Source organism: Oryza glaberrima, chromosome 10, assembly GCF_000147395.1.
Source record: "Oryza glaberrima chromosome 10, OglaRS2, whole genome shotgun sequence".
Classification (NCBI taxonomy): Eukaryota; Viridiplantae; Streptophyta; class Magnoliopsida; order Poales; family Poaceae; genus Oryza; species Oryza glaberrima.
Window position 1 is genome coordinate 4395353 of NC_068335.1, and position 23965 is coordinate 4419317.

At 40.3% G+C, this 23965-nt stretch overlaps 1 pseudogene; it reads right to left on the bottom strand.

Annotated features, from left to right (window-relative positions):
- Positions 1–13732: 13732 nt before the first annotated feature.
- On the bottom strand, positions 13733–16263 carry LOC127753538 (geraniol 8-hydroxylase-like; annotated as a pseudogene).
- Positions 16264–23965: the final 7702 nt, after the last annotated feature.

The following is a 23965-nucleotide window of genomic DNA, read 5'->3' on the forward strand; positions in this document are numbered from 1 at the left end:
TATTTGTATTTTTTTAATTTTCTTATTTTTCTATGCCAAAAGAAATTGGAAATCAGGGGTTGGCGCCAAACTTTCAGATCGGTCGGTGCGATAACCATCGCTTCGCGCTTGGACCAAAAAATTTTTATGGTGAATTGTAACACCTCAAAAAAAATAAAAAAAACATATGTTCGTTTGGTTCTTGGTTTTGAGTTGCATTAAAAATCGGTAAATCTAATTAGAGAGGCCTCTCCAATTAGTCTTAACCAGAGACACCCACGTGCTAGTACTTTAGGAGTTTTGTTTGCTATTAATCCATTGAGCAAGTAGGAGAAATATTCCTATCATCTATGCTTCAAATAAAATTTTCTCTTAAATTACTCATCCGATTTACAATCCGATTACACCGTTGTGTTCGTAATAATTAAATGTTTACAACAAGATCTCACATGATTATACTTTGATGAAAAATCACAAATTACTTTTATGATATGTCTAAATTACTTTTAGATTTCACTAAGTTACTTCTTAGACATATAAAAGTAAATTCAGTAAAGCCTAAAAGTAATTTACATATATTATAGAAGTAAATTATAACAAAAGAAAGTAACTCTAACTTATGCCTTTTTTCATTGAACAAATTATCATATATATGTGTGTGTGTGTGTGTGTATAGATGTATATATATATACATATGTATATACAGGTGTGCATGTGTGTGTCTATATATATACACACACACATATATATATACACATATATATATACACATATATATATATACATATACATATATATACATATATATATATAGATATACATATATACATATATATATACATATATATATATATATGTATATATATATATAATACCTATATATATATATACATATATATACATATATATATATGAGTTACTTTTAGATTTGATTAAAATACTTCCTATACATTCATAATGCTCTGAGGTGATTACTTTTATTATTTTTTTAATTAATACCATAATTTGTGCTGATTAATTTAATTTCTAGATAGAATCATGTTTTTATCTCTACCACGGATTTACTTCAAATGATATGCTAAAGTTACATTCGTTTTGTTCTAAGTTACTTCTATAATATATGTAAATTACTTTTAGGTTTTACTGAATTTACTTTTTATATATCTAAGAAGTAACTTAGTGAAATCTAAAAGTAATTTAGACATCATAAAAGTAATTTGTGATTTTTCATCAAAATATAATCATGTGAGATCTTGTTGTAAAGATTTGATTGTTACGAACACAACGGTGTAATCGGATCGTAGATCGGATGAGTAGTTTAAGAGAAAATTGTATTTGAAGTATAGGTGGATGGTGCCACTTGTAGATGGAGTGGTAGCTGGTTTAGACAAACCAGCTACCACTAGCTGTGTAGTTACGTCCATTAAAAATAAAGATATTTGGCATAAATTCGTTGGTTGAAAAAAAATACATTTAGAAGTGGGCCAACCTGGGAAGGCCCATAAACCCAGCCCATTGGTTCTCCTCAAAAACCTTCTCCCCAAAATCCTAGAGAGAGAGGAGGGGAACCGGAAAAACCCACCCTTTCCCCTCACCCGTCGCCGCCGATCTCCCTCCCCTCCTCCTGTACGTGATTTCACATCCCTCACTCCTCTACAGCACCTTGCCTTCATAAATCTCCACCCCATGAACTTCGATCAAGAAGCAAAGTGGAAAAACGAAACAAGGAGGAGGAGAGGAGAAAGGAGAGGGGTAGATCAGTGCTCCCCCATTGTTTTTCCCTTGGAATCTTGAAGGAAACCCTAGGTGATTTGGCTGTTCTGCACGTTGGCAGATTTATAGTGTTTCGGTTTTTCGAAGTTTCGGAGGTCAAAATGATATTTTCTGCAAAAGTGTATAACTAGGAAGTTGTAGATAATATTTAGATCTATCTTCTGACCAAAGGGTGTGATTTTATCTCAAGTGTTTGAGGCGATATGAATTTTTGAGTGTAACTATTTTTTTTATGTCATAATCTGGATAGTGGATAGTAGTATATTGAACTGTTTTTGGAGGGGTTAAATAGCGGAATCAGTTAGGACGCCTATAGACAAAGTTGTAGAGTTTTCTCCGAGCTTTCTATATTGGTAAAATACACTTTGATCGGATGAGTAGAACTCCAGATATAGTTGTTTTTGTACGTACCCTCTGAAATTTTGGACAGATTCTAAAGCCTGCTTTCAAGCACAAATTAGACCATTTAATGGTAGAATAAAAATATGCTTTCTACATAAAAGTTGTAGGTATTGTTCTGTATGTTTTCAAATTGTATATATTTTCAGTCATAGCCTTTTTATTTTTCAAGATATAAAGGTTTGAAGCGGCACTATTGTTTATAGTGCAAGCGATGTTCCTTGTTATTGCGTTATGATGGGATGGGGCAGTAGGTTCACCTTTTTTCATTGTTTTATATACATGTTTGAATGTGTTTGCTGAGGTTTTGTTTGTGATTAGATGGTGGTCCTTCAGATCATGCATGATACCAACCCTTCATTGGAGGCAAGTGCATGTCGAACTAATTGTGTGATTCATGGATTGTTTGCTCTATCTATTTATTTCCGATATATTTCTATGTGTTATGTGACTGCTTATGTTCAGATTGATGTTCACGCCATTTAGTTTTCAATGTTATCTTATGTTTATGACGTTATTCTTGTTTCAATGTTCCGGACTCTGGTTCTGGTTAAATAATTCAAGTTCCATGCTTGCTATGGATGCTTGCTGAAGTTTGGCGCTTGGATTACGAATTTTTGAATCAGTAGTAAACATAATACGTTGAATAAACAAAAATCAGTGAAATACGGAGTATACTAGTACTGTATATGTATGTAACCAAACTGACACACCATGTTATATACATGAATCGAATCAATCCTAACACCCAGCAAGAAATACCGAAGAAAATCGAAAGTTTTGAATCTTGAATTTCTGATGTGATACTATCTGTAATGAACTAATGTGCTGCGCGTGTAGAACATAGTAATACTCTATGTAGAATATAGTAATACTCTTCTGTTTCACCTGTCAAAGTGTAAGGTTTTGTTATATACTCTTAGTTTGATCAACCTGCTGCTGTAGCAAATACTTAACAAGTTTAATTTCATATGATGCAAATACCAATATCATTCTTTCTTTTCAGGATAAAGCTACCGGAGTGGATGGAAAATTGATGGGAATGTCGATGTGAAGGCAACGTGATGGCTTTGGTGAACTCCAAGCCAGATAAAAGAATTATGTGGAATTTTAGCTATTTAGCTTTGGATGTCCTCCCACAATTGTGTTACAAATATTATGTCTTTCAGTACTGAGTGTGTTCTGGAATTTAACATTCGATGGTTTCATTGGATATTGTGTTATGGGTGTAAAATGCTATATTTTTTTATCATATATTTTTTTGATTTATCTAGTTGGCCACCAAATTGTGCGTGGCAAATAGAGGTACCCACTTATATCAACAAAATATTTAGAGTGGCAATAGAGGGTCCAACTATAGCAACGAGACATATGTAGCGTGGCAATAGTGGGATCTATCTATAGTAACCAAACTGTCACTATAGCAATAGAGGTCGACCTATTACCACGTTTGAGGTCCGTGGCAATACACGTTTTGCAACGCTAGCACTTATTACCATGCTTCAGTACGATGCGACTAGTTCCTATGGCAACGATATCTGGCGTTGCAATACGTTATATTACCACCAGCCAACTGTTGCTTTATCTGTTAATTGCCACAGTTTATTTAGTTGCAACAGGAGGTTTTATTTGCTCTATTGTTTTCTTAAGTAAGTACGCGCGTATGTTTTTTTTTCTTCCTATAGGTAAGCTTTATTGGTTTTCTTTAATCATACGTACATGCAGATACTTTTTTTATATGGATACATGATGAATATATTACTCTTTTTTTTTCTAATAGATCTAATGATCTGAAATACCGGAGCCACCAATTTAGATGAAAATCAATGGTAAGAATAGATAGTGCTATGTGGATATATAATTTTAAAATAATCCCAATGTTTAAAGAGCGTTTATTGGACATTTTATATTTATATTATAGATCTAGTTTAACTATGTATATTTACGTAAATTTGTAAAATAATATATTTTATTAACTGTAGAAAATTTTATTTTATAGATCATAGATATTTTTAAAAGCAATATATTTTATTAATTGTAGAAAATCTTATTTTAAAGATCGTTGATGTGTTAGAGGTACATATGTTTTTCCTGCTTTATCTTTTTTTTCCATAGGTTCGTGTGCCCTCTTTTTTTCTTCTTCTTGGCAACAGCAGGTAAGCTTTGTTTCTCTTTAATCGTACATATATACGTGCGGATATATTTATCCTGTGTACGTATAAATGAGATAAGTATCAGTATTTTTAATAACAAATCTAATCTAATGGTATGAAATATCGGGGCCAGCAATTTAAGTAAAAATCGACTGTAAGATTAGATAGTGTCATGTGGCAACCTAGAAGCGTTTGTAGGTGTGCTACGTGACGACTTGAGAGCGTTCCTAGGAAATCTTTGTTTCTCTTTAATCGTACATACGTGCGGATATATTTATCCTGTGTACACATAAATGAGAAAAGTATCAGTATTTTTAATTTTTAATAACAAATCTAATCTAATGGTCTGAAATATCGGAGCCACCAATTTAAGTAAAAATCGACGGTAAAATTAGATAGTGCCATGTGGCAATCTAGGAGCGTTTGTAGGTCTGCTACGTGGTGGTTTGAGAGCTTAATGAACTTTTAGTATATAATAGATAGATAGATAGATAATAAATAATAGATTTTAGATACCGAGCACATGATTTTCCCGTCTGGATGATACGATTTAATTAGTTGTCGGCCTTAACTTTATTATCGGCTAACTATGCTGACTAGGTTTTATGTTTTATATATAAGATTGAATCACAACAACTAAGCCAACCAGAGGGGGGTGAATGGTTGGTATGCCTAAAAACCGAAACTTTTAGTGGAAATAAAAGTTACTCTTAAATTCGACGGATCACGGTCTGACTGAAGTGTATGCGCCGGTCTGACCGCCTGGTTGCCATCGGTCTGACCGAGATTGTATCTCCGGTCTGACCGCCGCTTGTCTCCTGCAGCTCCCTGTCGCCGCCGCCGGTCTGACCGCAGGTCACCTGCCGGTCTAACTGCAGTGATGCCGCCGGTCTAACCGCCGGTGTGTCATCGGTTAGACCGCCGAAACCCGGTGAAACAAGAATCGAAGAACTCTTAAAGTGGATGACGACTTTATTGATTCTCTCTGTGTTTACAAAGTGCACCAATAGCACTCCTTACAAAAATTTCGACTAAACTCGAAACCCTAATTCAATTATCAACTCAATTGCTCTTAAAAGCGATACTAGGAAGCCTCACACTCCCTCTCTATTTATACCCAAGGTTGGTAGCCTAAATCCATGAACCAAACTCATACTAGAAGTCCTAATCCCCATAGGAAACCCTCTAGTACAAGAAACAAACTTTACATAACCAATCATATCAAATTTGGACTCCTTCCAAATTCGACTCTGCATCCCATACGCACACAATACCTCCTTCGTATGCCATATGGAATCTTCACCAACCACGTGCATTGAACTCTAGCCTTAGTATCTCGCATGATCTCTGACCACCACGGACGTCGCTTATCCCCATGCCGACTCCCGGTCCATCACCGCAAATACTCCCGGCATCTCGAGTCACCTACACATAGAATAAACAAAGAAACCATATTCCGAGACCAAACTATCCCCAACTTGACTCATTAGTAGCAAACGACAGTATTACATAAGCATAGTATCCATCTAGAAGTAATATTCATGAAACAATCATGGATATCCAAATAAACAACCCGAAACCGAAACCGACACAGAGTCGCCCGGTCAGACCGCGGGCTGCACCGGTCTGACCGGCAGCACCTGCCCAATCTGACCGGACCTCATCCAGCAGTACCTGTAGATTCACATGTGAAATCCAATCATCTCCAAAACCACTTCGTAAATAAATTCCAAATATCAAAACCAATAATCTCCAATGCCAATTGTTCATCACAGAGTATAATAAAAACACCTTTGATTTTACATTATATTTTGAGAACTCTGACTCCTCATTTTGAGTATGTTTGAATAGAGATTAATAATTAGGAGCTATTGTTAGTGTTCCGAAAATAGGATACCCTATGGATCTGTGCTTATCACAGCGGTTGTACCATATACAATGTGCTATAAGAAAATAAACATTATAGATATGGATAAAAATCTGGTGGGGATAAGGAATAAACCTGTGTAGATTATGGGTACCCCATACCCACACGGCATGGTTATTCGACGAGTTATAAGGGATAACTTATATCTATGGAATATGTAACAGATCATGACTTGGGTATTACGTTTCCATGTATATTATAGAACGGCCTAATGTCCTGGTTTGATAAGATTGTAAAATAGATTTAGAAAACCGATACTGTATTGGTTAAGGTTTCTATCTTGTAATCCTACCCCCATCCTATATAAGGTGGGCAGGAGGCCCTTTAGGGGGCATAAGCACATATGATCATCAGATCTATACTACACCTGGCGGATTCAAATCCCCAAACAGGAGTAGGGTATTACCTCTCATTGAGAGGGCCTGAACCTGTCTAAATCCTTGTCTCCGTATCCATCCACTTTTAGGTCTCGTGCACTACCCCTTTTATTATTGCCGAATTCATGTTTCGACAGTTGGCGCGCCAGATAGGGGTGGCGTCGAGTTTCCTGTTGACGAGCGCGATGGAATCAACTTCATGAGTCGTCGGCTTCGTCTTTACTTTGGGAGTTTTCTGCTCTCCCGCCGCCGACTACTTCAACAAGTCAGGAAGGCTCTTGACTACATTGATATCGTCGCCGTGTTCGTCAGTTTTGTCGAACAAGATTCAATAGTTAATCCAAGTCGGAGTCAGCGTGCCCTTCGAGCCAACCGATCGGTGCAATCATCGCCAAAAGTCAGATTGATCTACAGCCCAGGCGTCAGTTGTCGCCGAGTTATTTTCCTGATCAGCAATACGAAGCCATCGACTAGCTATGAACCAATCAAACAGGGGCATGAGATGCAGACATGACCGTGTACATGCTGTACATATATCTACACATGCAAGCAGGAACACGTCAAGCACAAGCAGATACATAGCCAAGTTTGATCTCGTCAAGACAAGCTACTTTTCAGACACACAACACCAAAAGCGTCAGCTTGCAATTGGTTTAGTTGTTCTGTTCTGATCTAATCTATTATCTATTATATTAATTAATCTATTATTATTTTTTCACTAATCACAAGTTAATTTGTGATATGTCTTTTTGCATGTCTAATGAACGGCTGAGTCCGATTCATAAAAGGACAAGCTTCCCGACCAGATTGTGCGAGCATGGATTGGTCGGGTGATATGTGGTTGCATCTGGCGTTTGTACTATAGGAGATTAATCAGCCAACCAGTACCCATGCCAATTGCCTCTGTCACTGCTGCTGGACGTCCAAGTCTTCACCGCCGGCCTGCCTCCATCGCCGCCGACTGGTGTCCTTGCCTATACGGTTGGTTGGTCACACCACCGTTCATGGGCGTTCACGTCTTCACCGACTGGCTGGCCTTCGCCGCCGCCGACTGGTGTTTCCGCCTGCACGGCTGGCCTATTATGCCACCGTTAATGGGCGTCTACATCTTCACCGCTGGCTTGCTTTCGTCGCCGCCGATTGGTGTCCTCGCCTTCACGGTTGGTTGGTCACATCACCGTTGGTGGGCATCTTCGCTTTCACCGTCGACCGCCTTCGTCGCCGCGACTGGTGTCTTCATTGTTATTGATGGACGACTTTGTTCCCACATTGGCCACCTCTGCCATCACCAAGGGAAATATTACAAAGCTAAGTCATCATTAATTTTCTTTATATGATATTTTCCTTTTCTTTTGCCTCACTACATCAACTGGTTCGCCGTTGACTAGTGAGTCGGGGGCTACAGTTGTTATAATATTTATCTTAATTGCTTGTGACATAATCTGAGTACAAAAGTACGTATCGAGTTATAGAGTTCTATCTTCCTATGCTTTCTGTTTGGTTTGTCAATGGATAGTTGCCTTTGGGCCGATTCCTAGCACCCGGGGGCTCGTTGGATGGACCGAGTAACGCAAGGTGCTAAGTATTATTCAGAATAAATCAAAAGCATAGAGATAAGATAAATTTATTTTCTGCTCTTTACAATTGCAAAAGTACCCGAGCAGTAAATTCTGATCCGTGAAACTTTGTTCCATTAATGACGAACTCATGTCACTCATATGCATGTTTGGGAAGTGCCTAGGCCGACTCCCGGTGCTTGGGGGCTATGACTAGTCGGACAGAGTGTTTAAACGTAATGAGTCATCTGCTCGGGGAAATCAAAATTGACAAGAGGAGAAATACATATTTATAAACATTTTAAAATGCTTGAATTTTCTTCGAGTATTGTATTTACATCAGATACTACTCATCCTATATGTTTGTTCTGCAGGATCCAGATCCAGATATGCATAATAGGGATTCATGGCTTTAAGCTTATTTCCTACGCTTCAGGAATGGATCAGTCAGAACATCACCATCGGCTTGCCTTCGTCGCCGCCAACTAGTGTCTTTGCCTCCACGGCTGGCCTATTATGCAGCCGTTCATGGACGTCTACGTCTTCATCGACCGGCTTGCCTTCGCTGCCGCCGACTGGAGTTTCCGTCTGCACGGCTGGCCTATTATGCCGCCGTTGATAGGCGTCTATGTCTTCACCGACCGGCTTGCCTTCGCCGCCGCCGATTGGTGTTTTCGCCTGCACGGCTAGCCTATTATGCCGTCGTTGTTGGGCGTCATCAACTTCACCGACCGGCCGCCTCGTCTGCCGCCGACTAGAGTTTCTGCCTGCACGGCTGGCCTATTATGCCGCCGTCGATGGGCATTTACGTCTTCACCGACCGACTTGCCTTCACCGCCGCCGACTGGTGTCTCCGCCTGCACGGCTGGCCTATTATGCCGTCGTTGTTGGGCGTCTACGTCTTCACCGACCGGCTTGCCTTCGCCGCCGCCGACTGGTGTCTCCGCCTGCACGGCTGGCCTATTATGCCGCCGTTGTTGGGCATCTACATCTTCACCGACCGGCCGCCTCGTATGACGCCAACTAGTGCTATCGTCTTCATGGCTGGCCATGTCGCCGCCATCGCAAATAGGCGTCATCACCTTCAACGCAAGCTGTCTACGTCTGTTGCCAACTGGTTTCTTCACTTCCATGGCTGCATGATTCTGCCAGTGTTGATTGGCCTTATCGTCTTCACCGTCGGTCATCTCATCTGCTGTTGACTAGCGCCCTCGCCTCTACGTCTGGTTTATACCGCTACCACTACTGATGGACATTTTCGTCTTCCGTCGCCGACTGGTTATGCCGCCGCCGACTGGAGTATCTATCTTCACAACTACATGTCTTCGCCACCGGTTTTCTTCTATGCCGCTGACTCGTGTTCACTTCATCATGGCTTTGCAACTTTGTCACCATGGTGGAGCGACTTCATCTTTATTATCTTCGGCATCGCAAACTCAATTGCCGCTACTTCGCAAGTTATGCTATTTCACCAGCCATGACATCTACAGGAGCTTCGACATCTCGGCATGCATTATCAACTATGATGTCGTGTTATATTATTACAACAAGTGGTTTTCCAATTTTCAAGAATTCTACTCGGACATCTTCAACATGTATCTTCACTCAAGTGATGACTACTCGATGACAAGAAGCTACAATTCTCGACTCTATGTTCAGTTGTTTCCCAACTAACAAAAGAGTCGGGGGCTACACAAATACAAGACTCTCAAAATTCGACAAGCTGAAGCAATCAATTTATCCAGGAGTCATTGTCTTCATCTTTGCTTCGGAGCAGATGTTCTACTTCAGCAACTTCAATTATTTCACCAACAATTTTGGCTTCTCAGCGCTGCCATAATCTACTCCAAAATTTTCAAGTATCAAGTTCAAGATTTAATCTACATGTTCGGGAGTTTGGAGTTATCAACCAATCAGCTCGGTTTAGACGAGTTGGACAACAACATCTACTTTCCTCCAAGTGAAGCATCTACAACAGCTATAACACTAAGTTCTACAGTCATCTTCATAAATCAAGAAGCGTTGCATCAGTCTTCTTTATGCACACGTTCACATCAAGGAAACTTGTCAAGCTTCGATATCTTCTCAATGGTTTGATGTATTGTTGTCACTGACATCATCACCAGCATGTTTACTTCATTGGCCCTGACGTCTCTGCCGATGCTAAGGGGTGACTACGTCCTCGCCGTCGGTTGCTTTTGTCATCACCGACTTTCATTGCCGACTTGTTATTTTGTCTTCACGGTTGGCCTACTACGCAACTGCCGATAGAGGATCTCATCGTTATCATGGACTGCTACACTACTATTGACTAGATCAACGACATGGTCATCTTCATCAATATCCTATCAAGCCTCTTCAACATAGCCTACTCTGCTGCCATTGATGGGTAACTTCGTCATCATAGCCGGCTATCTCTGTTGCCGCTAATCATCATTACCGTCGGATGCGTTTGCCATCGCCGACTATTTTCTTCATGTTCATAATTGGTGGATTTCGCCATCACCATCGATGCGTGTCTACATCTTCATCGTCGGCTTGCTTTCGTCGCCACCGACTGCTCTGTCGTTGTTGTTGGGCGCCTTCATCTTCACTGCTAGCTGACCTGACTGCTGCCGACTGGTTTCTTCGCCTCCATGGCTATGCGACTTCATCACCTTTGATTGGTGTCACTGTTTTTACCACCACCAACATTTTCGTCACCTCTGACGGGCGATATCATCCCCATGTTCGTCATCTTGCCTTCATGTCGACTGTATCAGCTATTACCAATGGACAATTTTGACTATGACAGAAGGACAAGCTATATATGCTCAGGGGCTTATTAACTCAATCACAAGGATCATATCTTCAATTTGGACTTGTTCCGGATACATTCAACATGAATTTATGGTCACGAGTCGATTTCATATGCTTAACGGCTGGACTATTCATTATTCCCACAAGGGCTATCAACCGACTACTTGCGCCAGTCGGGATTTAATTTTTATATCTATTTTGGAGTATCCCATAAGGGATAATCACTTAGATCAGAAGCTATTCATATGAGCTACACTTGTCTATATCACCTAGAAGATTTATTACTCGGGAGCATGTTATATGCGTCATCCTTTAAAAGGGTGTCGAAGGCATATTTTTTGGCCTAGGCCTAATATGTCTGCAGCCCATATTTTCATGTGTGGCCTGTCACATTCTTTTAAGGACTTAGGCACTTTTTGCTTAGGCCAAAGTGCACGTGATCAAGTGCCCAATACCTTAAAATCCTTTTATACCGCAGTTACTCAACTTTTTAGGAGTTGGTACAATGCATATTAAAAGGTGTCAAACAGTAAAGCTTTATATAGCTGCCCCGCTGACTTTTTTATATAGTCAAGGTGTTGTTTGGGTTTATAAAGCAATTGATTGGATACAATATCATTACTTTTTGCCACATAAGTGTGCATTTTTATTGACCAATATTATGGCTTAGGCTGATTATATATTGTGGTCATTTTCCAGGCGGTTGGTAAATCCTTTATGAGTTTATTTACTCGGTTGTTACAACACATATGCCATATATTTCCAGGTGTGGTGAAACCATGTGTCTTTTAGGGACTTAAGTACATCTGTTAAAGCAGTGTGCGCATGGTGTGTGCCCAATACTTTGGAAATTTCTTTATTCACCGCATACAAGCTTCTTTATAGCTGTTTTGCTATGTGAATTTTCAAAGATGTTGTCAATTCTAGGTTGCACGTATCATATTTTACAAAGTAGTTGGTATATCACTCGGATCATGTTATTCGGGAATTGACACCGCATATGCTATGTATTCACCGCATATGCTATGTATTGATATCAAGTGACTTGGTTGACTACAATTGTCAAAACCACTCGGTTGGTTGGATTATTTATTCCTTGACTATATGCTTAGTTTTTTCAACTGACCATATAGTCGGGGGCTACACCTATTAGGTGCATCTAGTCGATGCACCTGACTTTATTTTTTTCAGCCCTCCACAGTCTTCTGATGTGGAAAAAGTACTCGGGAGATCATGGCGAATATGATTGAAGCATTCGGCTTTGGAGTAATCCAGTTCGAGAGAAGATTATCTTTTCGACTGCGAAGGTCTCAGGGGCTACTGTGGAGATTATGGGTACCCCATACCCACACGACATGGTTATTCGACTAGTTATAAGGGATAACTTATATCTATGGAATATGTAACAGATCATGACTTGGGTATTACGTTTCCATGTATATTATAGAACGGCCTAAAGTCCTGGTTTGATAAGATTGTAAAATAGATTTAGGAAACTGATACCATATTGGTTAAGGTTTCTATCTTGTAATCCTGCCCCCCCATCCTATATAAGGTGGGCAGGAGGCCCTCTAGGGGGCATGAGCACATATGATCGTCAGATCTATACTACACCAGGCGGATTCAAATCCGCAAATAGAAGTAGGGTATTACCTCTCATTGAGAGGGCCTGAACCTGTCTAAATCCTTGTCTCCATATCCATCCACTTTTAGGTCTCGTGCGGTACCCCGTTTTATTATTGCCGAAATCATGTTTCGACAAAACCCCAAATAAGGAAAAAAAAACAGAGTTCTACTTAAGCCCAACTAGGACTACCCGTTTCGTACCGTACTTACCTCCCTAATTATACGTGTAGAAGAGGGAATCGAGAGTATAAATGCAAGGCTTCTCACGAGGGTCGAGGGGGGATGACATTGATGGCAGACTCGATTAAGGTTTTCTCCTGATACTTTGTACGCCTTTCATAAAAAAGAACTAAATTCTAAATTCTTGGTTTGAAGGTTCAATTATTCAAACTAAGAATTGAGTTTTTTTTATGGAGGGAGTACATATGAGAATGATATATGGACAAAGTGTTTTCATCCCTCGAGAGGATATTCTCTTGTTTCGCACTTTTACCTAAATATTTATAAAAATTTTGAAAAAAATCACAAGATAGATTAATATGAAATATATCACTCCACAAACATGCATGTTAAAAGTCAACTTCTACAGATTATAATAAAAATAACAAATATAACTGCGAATGTAAGATAACTACTTTCAGTTTAATTTGTTCTTTTCGTTGTAACTTATAGAAATCGAATTTTGCCTTGCATGTTTATGGAGTGATATATTTCATATTAATCTATGTTGTTATTTTTTTCAATTTTTTTATAACTATTTAGATGACATGCAAATGATGAGGGGATATCCCTTCAAGAGATGAAAATCCATATATTGATATACGCAATGACAACACCGGCCTTCGCTCAAAATCAGTAGGACTATTACACATCTCGGTGGCCTTAACCTATATAAATAAACCATGGCCCTCTTATTCTTCTTACTGCTTCATTTTTATCCTCACATTAGTCTATATAGCCTTAACCTATATATGTATGGAGCCTACATTTTTATCCTCACATTAGTCTATATAGCCTTAACCTATATATGTATGGAGCCTACGTTCAGGATGTTACCGATATAACTAGTTGAAGAAACAGAATATGTACAAACATGATTTTTTTTTTCTTATCCGATTCAATCAGTTAAATAACATAGCCAGAAATTCACAAAACTATTCATTTATTTGCACCAATAATCGCATTCCTGATCGAATGTTTCCATTGGTAAAGGCAATCTATTACTTTTTACCCACAAGGGCCTGTGATTGACTTACGTTGGTGTGGCCATCGCACATAAATGATTGGCTTTTGCTAAAGTCACACCAAACTTCTCTGTCATATCAATTCTATTTCCTTCTACTTCAGCTGGTAGTCTCCATTTGAAATGAATTAACAGTGATACAAGAAGTACATGCACCATCCTAACAGCTAATGGCATTCCAGGGCAGATTCGTCGTCCCGCACCAAATGGGATGAGCTCCAAATCTCCACCTTTGTAGTCAATTGTCCTTTCTAGGAATCTCTCCGGCATGAACTTACCGGCTTCTAGCCATATATCTTCATCTCGACCCATGGCCCACACATTTATTAACACTCTAGTCCCTTTAGGTATTGTATAACCCAATATTTGGATCGTCCTCGTAGCTTGCCGTGGTAATAATAACGGAGCTGGTGAATGTAGTCGAAATGTTTCTTTTATGACAGCTTGCAAATAGGGCAATTGACCAATTTCAGATTCTTCAATTCTTCTTCTTGACCCAACAACTCGTCTTAGCTCATCGCATAGTTTAGCCATTGATATTGGGTGCTGAAGCAATTCGGCCATTGCCCATTCTACTGTGCTAGAGCTTGTGTCACTTCCTGCAGTAAACAAGTCCTGCAATACAAAGATATACAATGAAATGGTAACGGAAATTAATAGTACACCCATAACTGTGGAAGAGCATCCACATTATGAATCAACACAGCCATTAGCGTGTGCATCCACATTTTTATGTTTAAAAGATTGATAATATCTTATCGTAATTAGTAAATATTTGTAACGAGAGCCATCTGGGGCATCATGGTGCCTGGGCACCAATGGTTGAAATACACAAATTGACTCAAATTGATTTTTAACTTATGACTATAAACCCAGGTGTAACAATTATATTCATACCCACACGGCTACACCTAACAACAAATTGACTCAAATTAACTTTATTTCACAATTCATTAAGTTATATGTTTGGATGGTAGAGAATCAAAATCTAACAAAGAAAAATGTTCAATTTAGTTTAAACTTGATTATAAACAAGTTAATTTCATATCTAAAATTTTTTGAAATTTTGGACCCCCAAAATTTTCGTAATTTTATTCTTTTGTGATTTTGTTCAAAATATATTAAATTCAGTCAAATTTTGTTTAAATTATAAATAGTTCCGTATCAAATTTTTTTGAAATTTCTGAAATTTTGGCTTTTACGAAATAGAGGTTTGTATGCGATTGAAAACAACATATTTTTGGTTGTTTTTATCGAGGAGTCCAATCATGCATGTCACAGTAAAAGTAAAATCAACCCATAGTCGCCGGCACTGCACAAGTTGTGAACGGAAAATGAAAATGACTGGAACTGAAAACGATGGCGTGGCGTGTGGAGTGACAAAGTGATTTGGTTACATCAGACGGGCTAGCATTGACAGAAGGTTTAGATTTGGAAATACACAAATTTAAAAATAAAAAATTCTAAAAAAAAAATTCGTTGTCCTTACCGTGAACAGTGACCGGAGCGTGTCGCCGTCGAGCCTCGCCGTGTCGTCGTCCCGCGCGGCGTGCCACAGGAGCACCTCCAGGAAGTCGCCGTCCTTCTCCTTCATTCCGTGCAGCCTGCGGTGGTCCATCTCGGCGTCGAACAGCCGGTGCAACCGCGCAAACAGCCCCGACAGCCGCCGGCGCCAGCCCTGCAGGTCGACGGCGGCGAGCGCGGGGAAGAAGTCCGACAGGTTCGGGCTGCCGACTGCCTCCATGATGCCCGTGACCACCTGCTGGAACTCCTTGGACGCGCCATGGTCGTCGAGGCTCGTCAGGTCGTGCGAGAAGATGGTGCGTGTGTGTGCTGGTTCAGGCTCGTGGTGAACGCCACGCGGCCGATGTCCACCGCCGTGCCGTCGCGCGCCAGACGCGCGACGTGGTCGACGAGCTCCGCCACCTTCTTCTGCCGGAGCTCTTGGAGCGCGTCGAGCCGGCGCGTGGAGAACAGCTCCGTCGCCATGATCTTGCGGAGCTCGCGCCACCGCGGCCCGGGCGGCAGCCAGGGGACGGAGTTCCTGGCGTGGTCACCGGTGGCGTCGGGGGTTGAACGGGTGGCGAAGACGGCGTCGTGCTTCTGCAGGAACTCGCGGGCGACCTCCGGCGAGGAGGCGACCACCGTGGTGACAGCGCCAAGGCGGAGCGACATGAGAGGACCGTACGTCTTGGCGAGGCCGGCGAGCGAGCGGTGTGGCAGGTCGCCGAGCAGGTGGAGGCTGCCGATGAGCGGCAGCGGGCGGGGTCCCGGGGGGAGGCAGCGGCGTGAGTGTGCGAGGAGGTCGAGGAGGTAGATGGAGAGGAGGGAGTGTAGAAGCCATGACAGCCAAAGGAGCAAAGCCGCCATTGCTACGTGTTTCAGTGTGTTTGGTAAACAAAATGATGTGCGTGTGTGTGCTGGGACATTTGCGCATATGTACTCCCTCCATGAATTTTTGTTTGCACTTGTTGACCATTCGTTTTATTAACAAAATTTAAAATTATTATTTATTTTTTTACTTACTTTATTATTCAAAGAACTTTAAGCAAAATATATCTTTTTTATATTTGCACAATTTTTTTTAATAAGATGAGTGATCAAACAGTACGAGAAAAGTATCGAAATCCCTTATATTATGGGACGGATGGAGTATATATATGGGGCTGTTTGGCACAGCTCCAGCTCCAGCTTCACCCCTCCAGGAGCTGGAGCTCAGCCGAACAGTCTCAGCTCCACCAAAACTAGGAGTGGAGCTGGGTGGAGCTCTCTCACAAAATAAACTAGAGTTGTGGAGCTGTGTTTAGGCAGCTCCACAACTCCACTTCAGACCCAACTCCTGGAGCTAAATTTAGGAGTTGGAGCTGTACCAAACAGGCCCTATATATAAATGATGACGAGGCAACGGTGTGAGTGTCACTGTTTGTGATGTGATCGGAAAGAAAATGGAAAATAGAATTGAATGGGATTTTACGTGGTCACAGGAGGATATTTAAAGAAGCGGATGAGGTTGGATTTAATCGTGCCTTGATGTTGTTATCGTGTTTGGATTTGTTATAGCGTTTTCTTGTGCGGTTTGTTTTCCGATGTGATTTCGGGACTCAAACATTGCAATGCTTTTGCTAAATGGTCTGAAGCTAACAGTGGCCGGTATCAAGCATAATAGCACCGGTCACAAGGGAGAGAGAGAATAATTGGACCCATCTGTGAGACAACCCAATTTCTGATTCTCCTTTGCAATTTAATACAGCTGGGCCACCATGGAGACTACGCTGGGTTCTATAACATTGCTAAACATTTCACCCAATTGCTATGACATTAGTGGGTCCCACCTTAGCACATTCTCATGAATTATACACTGCGCATGCTATTAGTGCCTGCGTACAACATAACGGAGCCGTTATAGGTAGTAGTGATTATTTATGAATTAATGAATAACTAGTAGTAGTGATTGCACGTTATAGGTGCCTGTCTGCCTAAAACCTACACATATAACACATTTTTCGTCTTCTCTCGGAATAAAATTAAGAACCAATATCAATAACCACTCATTGGCACCGGTTTTTGAAAAAACCAGCATTAATAGTTCTGAAGTCATAGGTGTCGGCTCCTTTTAATAGATCGGCACCTATGAACATAATATAGATGCCGGTTCTTACAATAAACATGCACCAATGAGTCTGGTACCATAAGTACCGGTTTTAACAGTTAACCTATTAACGAAAAATCCGTGCTTGGCCGATGATGCCGTAACTGTGTTTGCGCGAACTAAGTCGATGAACACAACGGCCTGGGAGATCTGCTTAGCTCCAGCGCAAGTCGAAAATATTAATGTGATGCGAGCGTCCAGTCAGTTTGATCCTGCAACTGACAAGATATGTAAACAACAAATCAAATATCCGATCGGCTGACAAGACGATTTGTTCCGGCCGATGCCGATACTAGCCGATGTCGTTAGGGTTTGAGTAATCGGCTATATGTCAAATGTAGATAATGATATAAAGACAATCGGCTGATGATAATGTAATATAAGAATAATATAATCCAGTTAAAACCAATCAGCTAATAATGATATGAATATATGATAGAATAAACATTGATCCGAAGGTTAAAGCATACATCGGCCGGAGGTCCGACGTCAGAAAATCCACAGGATTTGATAAGGAGTGAAACCATTGTTGCGATCGTTTAAAACTAACTTGTATGCAATCCTTGTAAGCCAATGCAACGTCTAGATAACTCATTGGCTGAATTCCTGATGAAACCCTTATTATAATCAAGGACATGTTAGCTTTTATGATTCTAAGTACGACTAGGGATGATGCATCGCAGGGTATTCAAAGCAGCATAAAGTCTAAATAATCAAGCCTTTGACTAATTTTCTAGGACATGCATACCTTAGCTAATCTAATCTGGCAAACCGGTTTAGCCGATACCAACATAAACTCTAAAGCGAATCTCAGCCGATACAAGTAAATCGAGCTATCAAACTAGATTAACTAAGATATATGATAAATAAGTAGACAAACATATGTTGACGGTCGTTAGCGATCAGTTTCGACCGTCAATATTACCAAAATAGAGGAGAACTAGTCATGCTTGCAATGCATATTTGTATTAGAATAATAATATTCCACTAGAATTAGGTTTATTAACCTTTTGTAGATAATAACTATAAAATGAAGGAGAATCGACATCAAATCAGACGACCAATCAATCGGACGATGTCGAGAATCAGACTTATGTATAAATAGGCCAAGAACTCAAAATTCACATGACAAATTGAGCCAAAATTCACAAGTCTGCAACAAGGATCAGGAGAGGAGACCGCCAGCCAAACCATGGGCTGGTTGGGCCAGCCGAACCCCCCTCTCGACTGTTTGATCAAAGGACTGGAGGGACGGCTGAGATGACTCCCCAATGACGGTTGGTGGGTATTACCGACCTTTCCAACCGTCATAACCGTCATTCTCAAGCTATATAAACCCCTCACTCTCTCACTTTCTTCACACACTTCAAGCAAGAGCTTTCTCATTTATCTCAAGTTTAGTCTTGTATTCTCAAGCTAGTGGAGTAGGAATAGAATAGAAATCGGAGTCCGGAAGTCTTCGCCATTGCTACGTGTTTCAGTGTGTTTGGTAAACAAAATGATGTGCGTGTGTGTGCTGGGACATTTGCGCATATGTACTCCCTCCATGAATTTTTGCTTGCACTTGTTGACTATTCGTTTTATAAACAAAATTTAAAATTATTATTTATTTTTTTACTTACTTTATTATTCAAAGAACTTTAAGCAAAATATATCGTTTTTTATATTTGCACAAATTTTTTTAATAAGACGAGTGATCAAACAGTACGAGGAAAGTACCAAAATCCCTTATATTATGGGACGGATGGAGTATATATATATATATATAATGACGAGGCAACGGTGTGAGTGTCACTGTTTGTGATGTGATCGGAAATAAAAATTGAATTGAATGGGATTTTACGTGGTCACAAGAGGATATTTAAAGAAGCGGATGAGGTTCGATTCAATCGTGCCTTGATGTTGTTATCGTGTTTGGATCTGTTATGGCGTTTTCTTGTGTGGTTTGTTTTCCGATGTGATTTCAGGACTCAAACATTGCAGTGCTTTTGCTAATTGGTCTGAAGCAAACGGTGGCCGGTATCAGGCATAATAGCACCGGTCACAAGGGAGAGAGAGAATAATTGGACCCATCTGTGAGACAACACAATCTCTGATTCTCCTTTGCAATTTAATACAGCTGGGCCACCATGGAGACTATGCTGGGTTCTATTACATTGCTAAACATTTCACCCAATTGCTATGACATTAGTGGGTCCCACCTAAGCACATTCTCATGAATTATACACTGCGCATGCTCTTAGTGCCTGCGTACAACATAACGGAGCCGTTATAGGTAGTAGTGATTATTTATGAATTATTGAATAACTAGTAGTAGTGATTGCACGTTATAGGTGCCTGTCTGCCTAAAACCTACACATATAACACATTTTTCGTGTTCTCTCGGGATAAAATTAAGAACCAATATCAATAACCACTCATTGGCACCGGTTTATGAAAAAACCAGCATTAATAGTTCTGAAGTCATAGGTGTCGGCTCCTTTTAATAGACCGGCATCTATGAATATAATATAGATGCCGGTTCTTACAATAAACATGTACCAATGAGTCTGGTACCATAAGTACCGGTTTTAACAGTTAACCTATTGACGAAAAATCCGTGCTTGGCCGATGGTGCCGTAACTATGTTTGCGCGAACTAAGTGGATGAACACAGTGGCCTGGGAGATCTGCTTAGCTCCAGCGCAGGTCGAAAATATTAATGAGATGCGAGCGTCCAGTCAGTTTGATCCTGCAACTGACAAGATATGTAAACAACAAATCAAATATCCGATCGGCTGACAAGACATTTGTTCCGGCCGATGCCGATACTAGCCGATGTCGTTAGTGTTTGAGTAATCGGCTATATGTCAAATGTAGATAATGATATAAAGGCAATCGGCTGATGATAATGTAATATAAGAATAATATAATCCAGTTGAAACCGATCAGCTAATAATGATATGCATATATGATAGAATAAACATTGATCCGAAGGTTAAAGCATACATCGGCCGGAGGTCCGACGTCAGAAAATCCACAGGATTTGATAAGCAGTGAAACCATTGTTGCGATCGGTTAAAACTAACTTGTATGCAATGCTTGTAAGCCAATGCAACATCTAGATAACTCATCGGCTGAATTCCTGAGGAAACCCTTATTATAATCAAGGACATGTTAGCTTTTATGATTCTAAGTACGACTAGGGATGATGCATCGCAGGGTATTCAAAGCAGCATAAAGTCTAAACAATCAAGACTTTGACTAATTTTCTGGGACATGCATACCTTAGCTTATCTAATCTGGCAAAACGATTTAGCCGATACCGACATAAACTCTAAAGCGAATCTCAGCCGATACAAGTAAATCGAGCTATCAAACTAGATTAACTAAGATATATGATAAATAAGTAGACAACCATATGTTGACGGTCGTTAGCGATCAGTTTCGACCGTCAATATTACAAAAATAGAGGAGAACTAGTCATGCTTGCAATGCATATTTGTATTAGAATAATAATATTCCACTAGAATTAGGTTTATTAACCTTTTGTAGATAATAACTATAAAATGAAGGAGAATCGACATCAAATCAGACGATCAGTCAATCGGACGATGTCGAGAATCAGACTTATGTATAAATAGGCCAAGAACTCAGAATTGACACGACAAATTGGGCCAAAATTCACAAGTCTGCAACAAGGATCAGGAGAGGAGACCGCCAGCCAAACCATGGGCTGGTTGGGCCGGCCGAACCCCCCTCTCGGCCGTTTGATCAAAGGATTGGAGGGACGGCTGAGATGACTCCCCAATGACGGTTGGTGGGTATTACCGACCTTTCCAACCGTCATAACCGTCATTCTCAAGCTATATAAACCCCTCACTCTCTCACTTTCTTCACACACTTCAAGCAAGAGCTTTCTCATTTATCTCAAGTTTAGTCTAGTATTCTCAAGCTAGTAGAGTAGGAATAGAATAGAAATCGGAGTCCGGAAGTCTTCGGAAGAGTTCGGGTATGGCTCTAGTAGCTCTCCTTTATTCTTTTGTAAGACTTGTACTTTATCTAGAATATTCTTCTTTATACAATTCTGGTATTGAAATACTTTCCGAGTATATGAATGCCAACTTTACTTGATGTTCAAGTTATATTGATTATACTGCTAGGTTATCTGGGAGATGAATAGGTACAGGTATAATGTTTGCTATTGCAATTACTCTATGTCATGACGATGATATTAGAGTAGTATCTGGTGGGTTAGGCGTGGTGTGTAGATTATTGGGTATCATTATTTGGGGTTATATACTGCGAATGAGAGGTGGGCCGCTGATGGTGACAGCTCAGAACGGGTATTCCTCCGCACGTGTATATAGTCCTAAGTTAATTTTCTGGGGAGGGTACTCCTCTGTATTTAGGCCCGGTTGTATGGTCATGATGGATTGTCATAAGGAACTCGGCAGCCAGGGGTGGCTTCTTGAAGTACTAGGAGGGCATCGGAAAGAGGGTATTAGCTAGTTAATCATATAACTAGAATGTATGTATACTAGAAGTATAGGAATAGATTCTTTTCTACTTTCTTTCCGCTTAGCTTAGATAATTTAGTATGAGAATGAGTAGTTCTATGCTTGTGTGTCATCCTTCCCATTGAATTATATTAACCCCTGCTTGGACTATAGTTATTACAAGTAACATATAAATTATTAGTACTGTTCTCTCTACTATAATCTTCCCACGGGATTAAATAAATACGATACCCTTGGAATACTCTTAGGTGAAATGCTACAATGGTATATCCGTGCGCTTACGGATAAACTCTGTAACCATAATATACCAGGAGTATTTCTGCGCCATTGCTGGGAATTATATTTCTAGTAATGTTGTTAAGAAATACCAACAACATACCAACCAAACCAGAGCGATCGAAGAGGTCGAAAACGATGCAGCTTTAGACAACACCATTATAGCCGATACTATTCCCAAGGTTGGCGGAACGTAGGGCTTAATCCTTCGCTGGAGATCGAAAGCCAATGCAGCCTCACGTCAGATTCCAAGTTCCGCCGATAACAAGTAAAAACCTTGTTAAAGAGGGTGGCGATGCGCCGAGAGTAGTTGTATCAATCTGTGAGATAAATTACAATGACCCCGGGTGTACATATTTATACTCATGGGTTGATACTAGTCCTTGTTGGACAAGAAATAAACATTCCTAAAGATAAAAGGAAAATATAAAATCCTTATCGGACACTAAACTTATTTTTCGAAAGATAAAAGGAAAATATAAAGTCCTTATCGGAAATTAAACATACTTTCCTAAAGATAAGAGGAAACTAACAAACTCTTCCTAATTAATAGATAGACTTCCATACCGCATCCTCCTTGAACTCGGTCTCTTCTAGATAAACTTCCTTTAATCGATTGATTTCCTTAACTGAATAAAGCAAGAATCTGACTATTGGCGACTTGATAATTCCCATCGGCGATTCCAGGACTCTAATACCGATATTGACTCTTGGCCGATGATGATTTTGGGGCTTACCAAATTTCAAGGCTCTTGTTCCCATCGTCCTTGACTTCGGCGCTGCAAAACTACACCCGGTGACGCGGCTTGTTCCTTGTCACGCTCGGCAAATATGCCCTCTCCGACTACGTTCTCTCCAACGCTTCCCTCGCTAACCACGCATCTGTTGGTATTTCTTAACGACATTACTATAAATATAGTTTCCCAGCAATGGCGCTAGAAATGATCCTGGTATATATATGGTTTATAGAAAGAATCCGCAAGCGCACGGATATACCATTGTAACATTTCACCCGGGAGTATTCCAAGGTATCGTATTTATTTAATCCCATGGCAAGGTTGTAAGAGAGAACTATGCTAATAATGTATTACATGCAACTTGTATATTCAAAGTCTAAGCAAGCGTTAAGGTATTTATACGGGTAGAGTGACATGAAGAAGAAACAGAAAAACAACCATATAGCCAATACCCCCTAACACCTTGGTGCTTCGAGAGACCACCCCGGGTTATCGAGTTCCTTACAACAACCTATCATGACCGTCCAACCGGGACTAAATACGGAGGAGTACCCTCTCTAGGAAAGTTTCTTAGGAATATATACTATCGTGGAGGAATACCCGTACTGAGCTGTCACCATCAGCAACCCACCTCGACTGACTCGTAGCATATATGCCCAGATAACGATACTTAATAATCTAAACACCACGTCTACATTATTAAATACTACTCTACATCCCTCGAGATGACATAGAGTAACCGAGTAATCGGACATTAAGCCCACACCACTGCACCTCTCTGGTAGGCTAACTATACGACTGTACCAATGCAGATATAAAGTAAAGATGATACTCAGATATACTAAAGTATCAAAAATATATAAATAATGGTATTTCATTAATTCCAAAAGTCTTATAAAGCCATACCGAAATACCTCCGAAGACTCCGAGGACTCCGAGAGCTATTCTATTCTACTCCACTTAGGACTAGAAT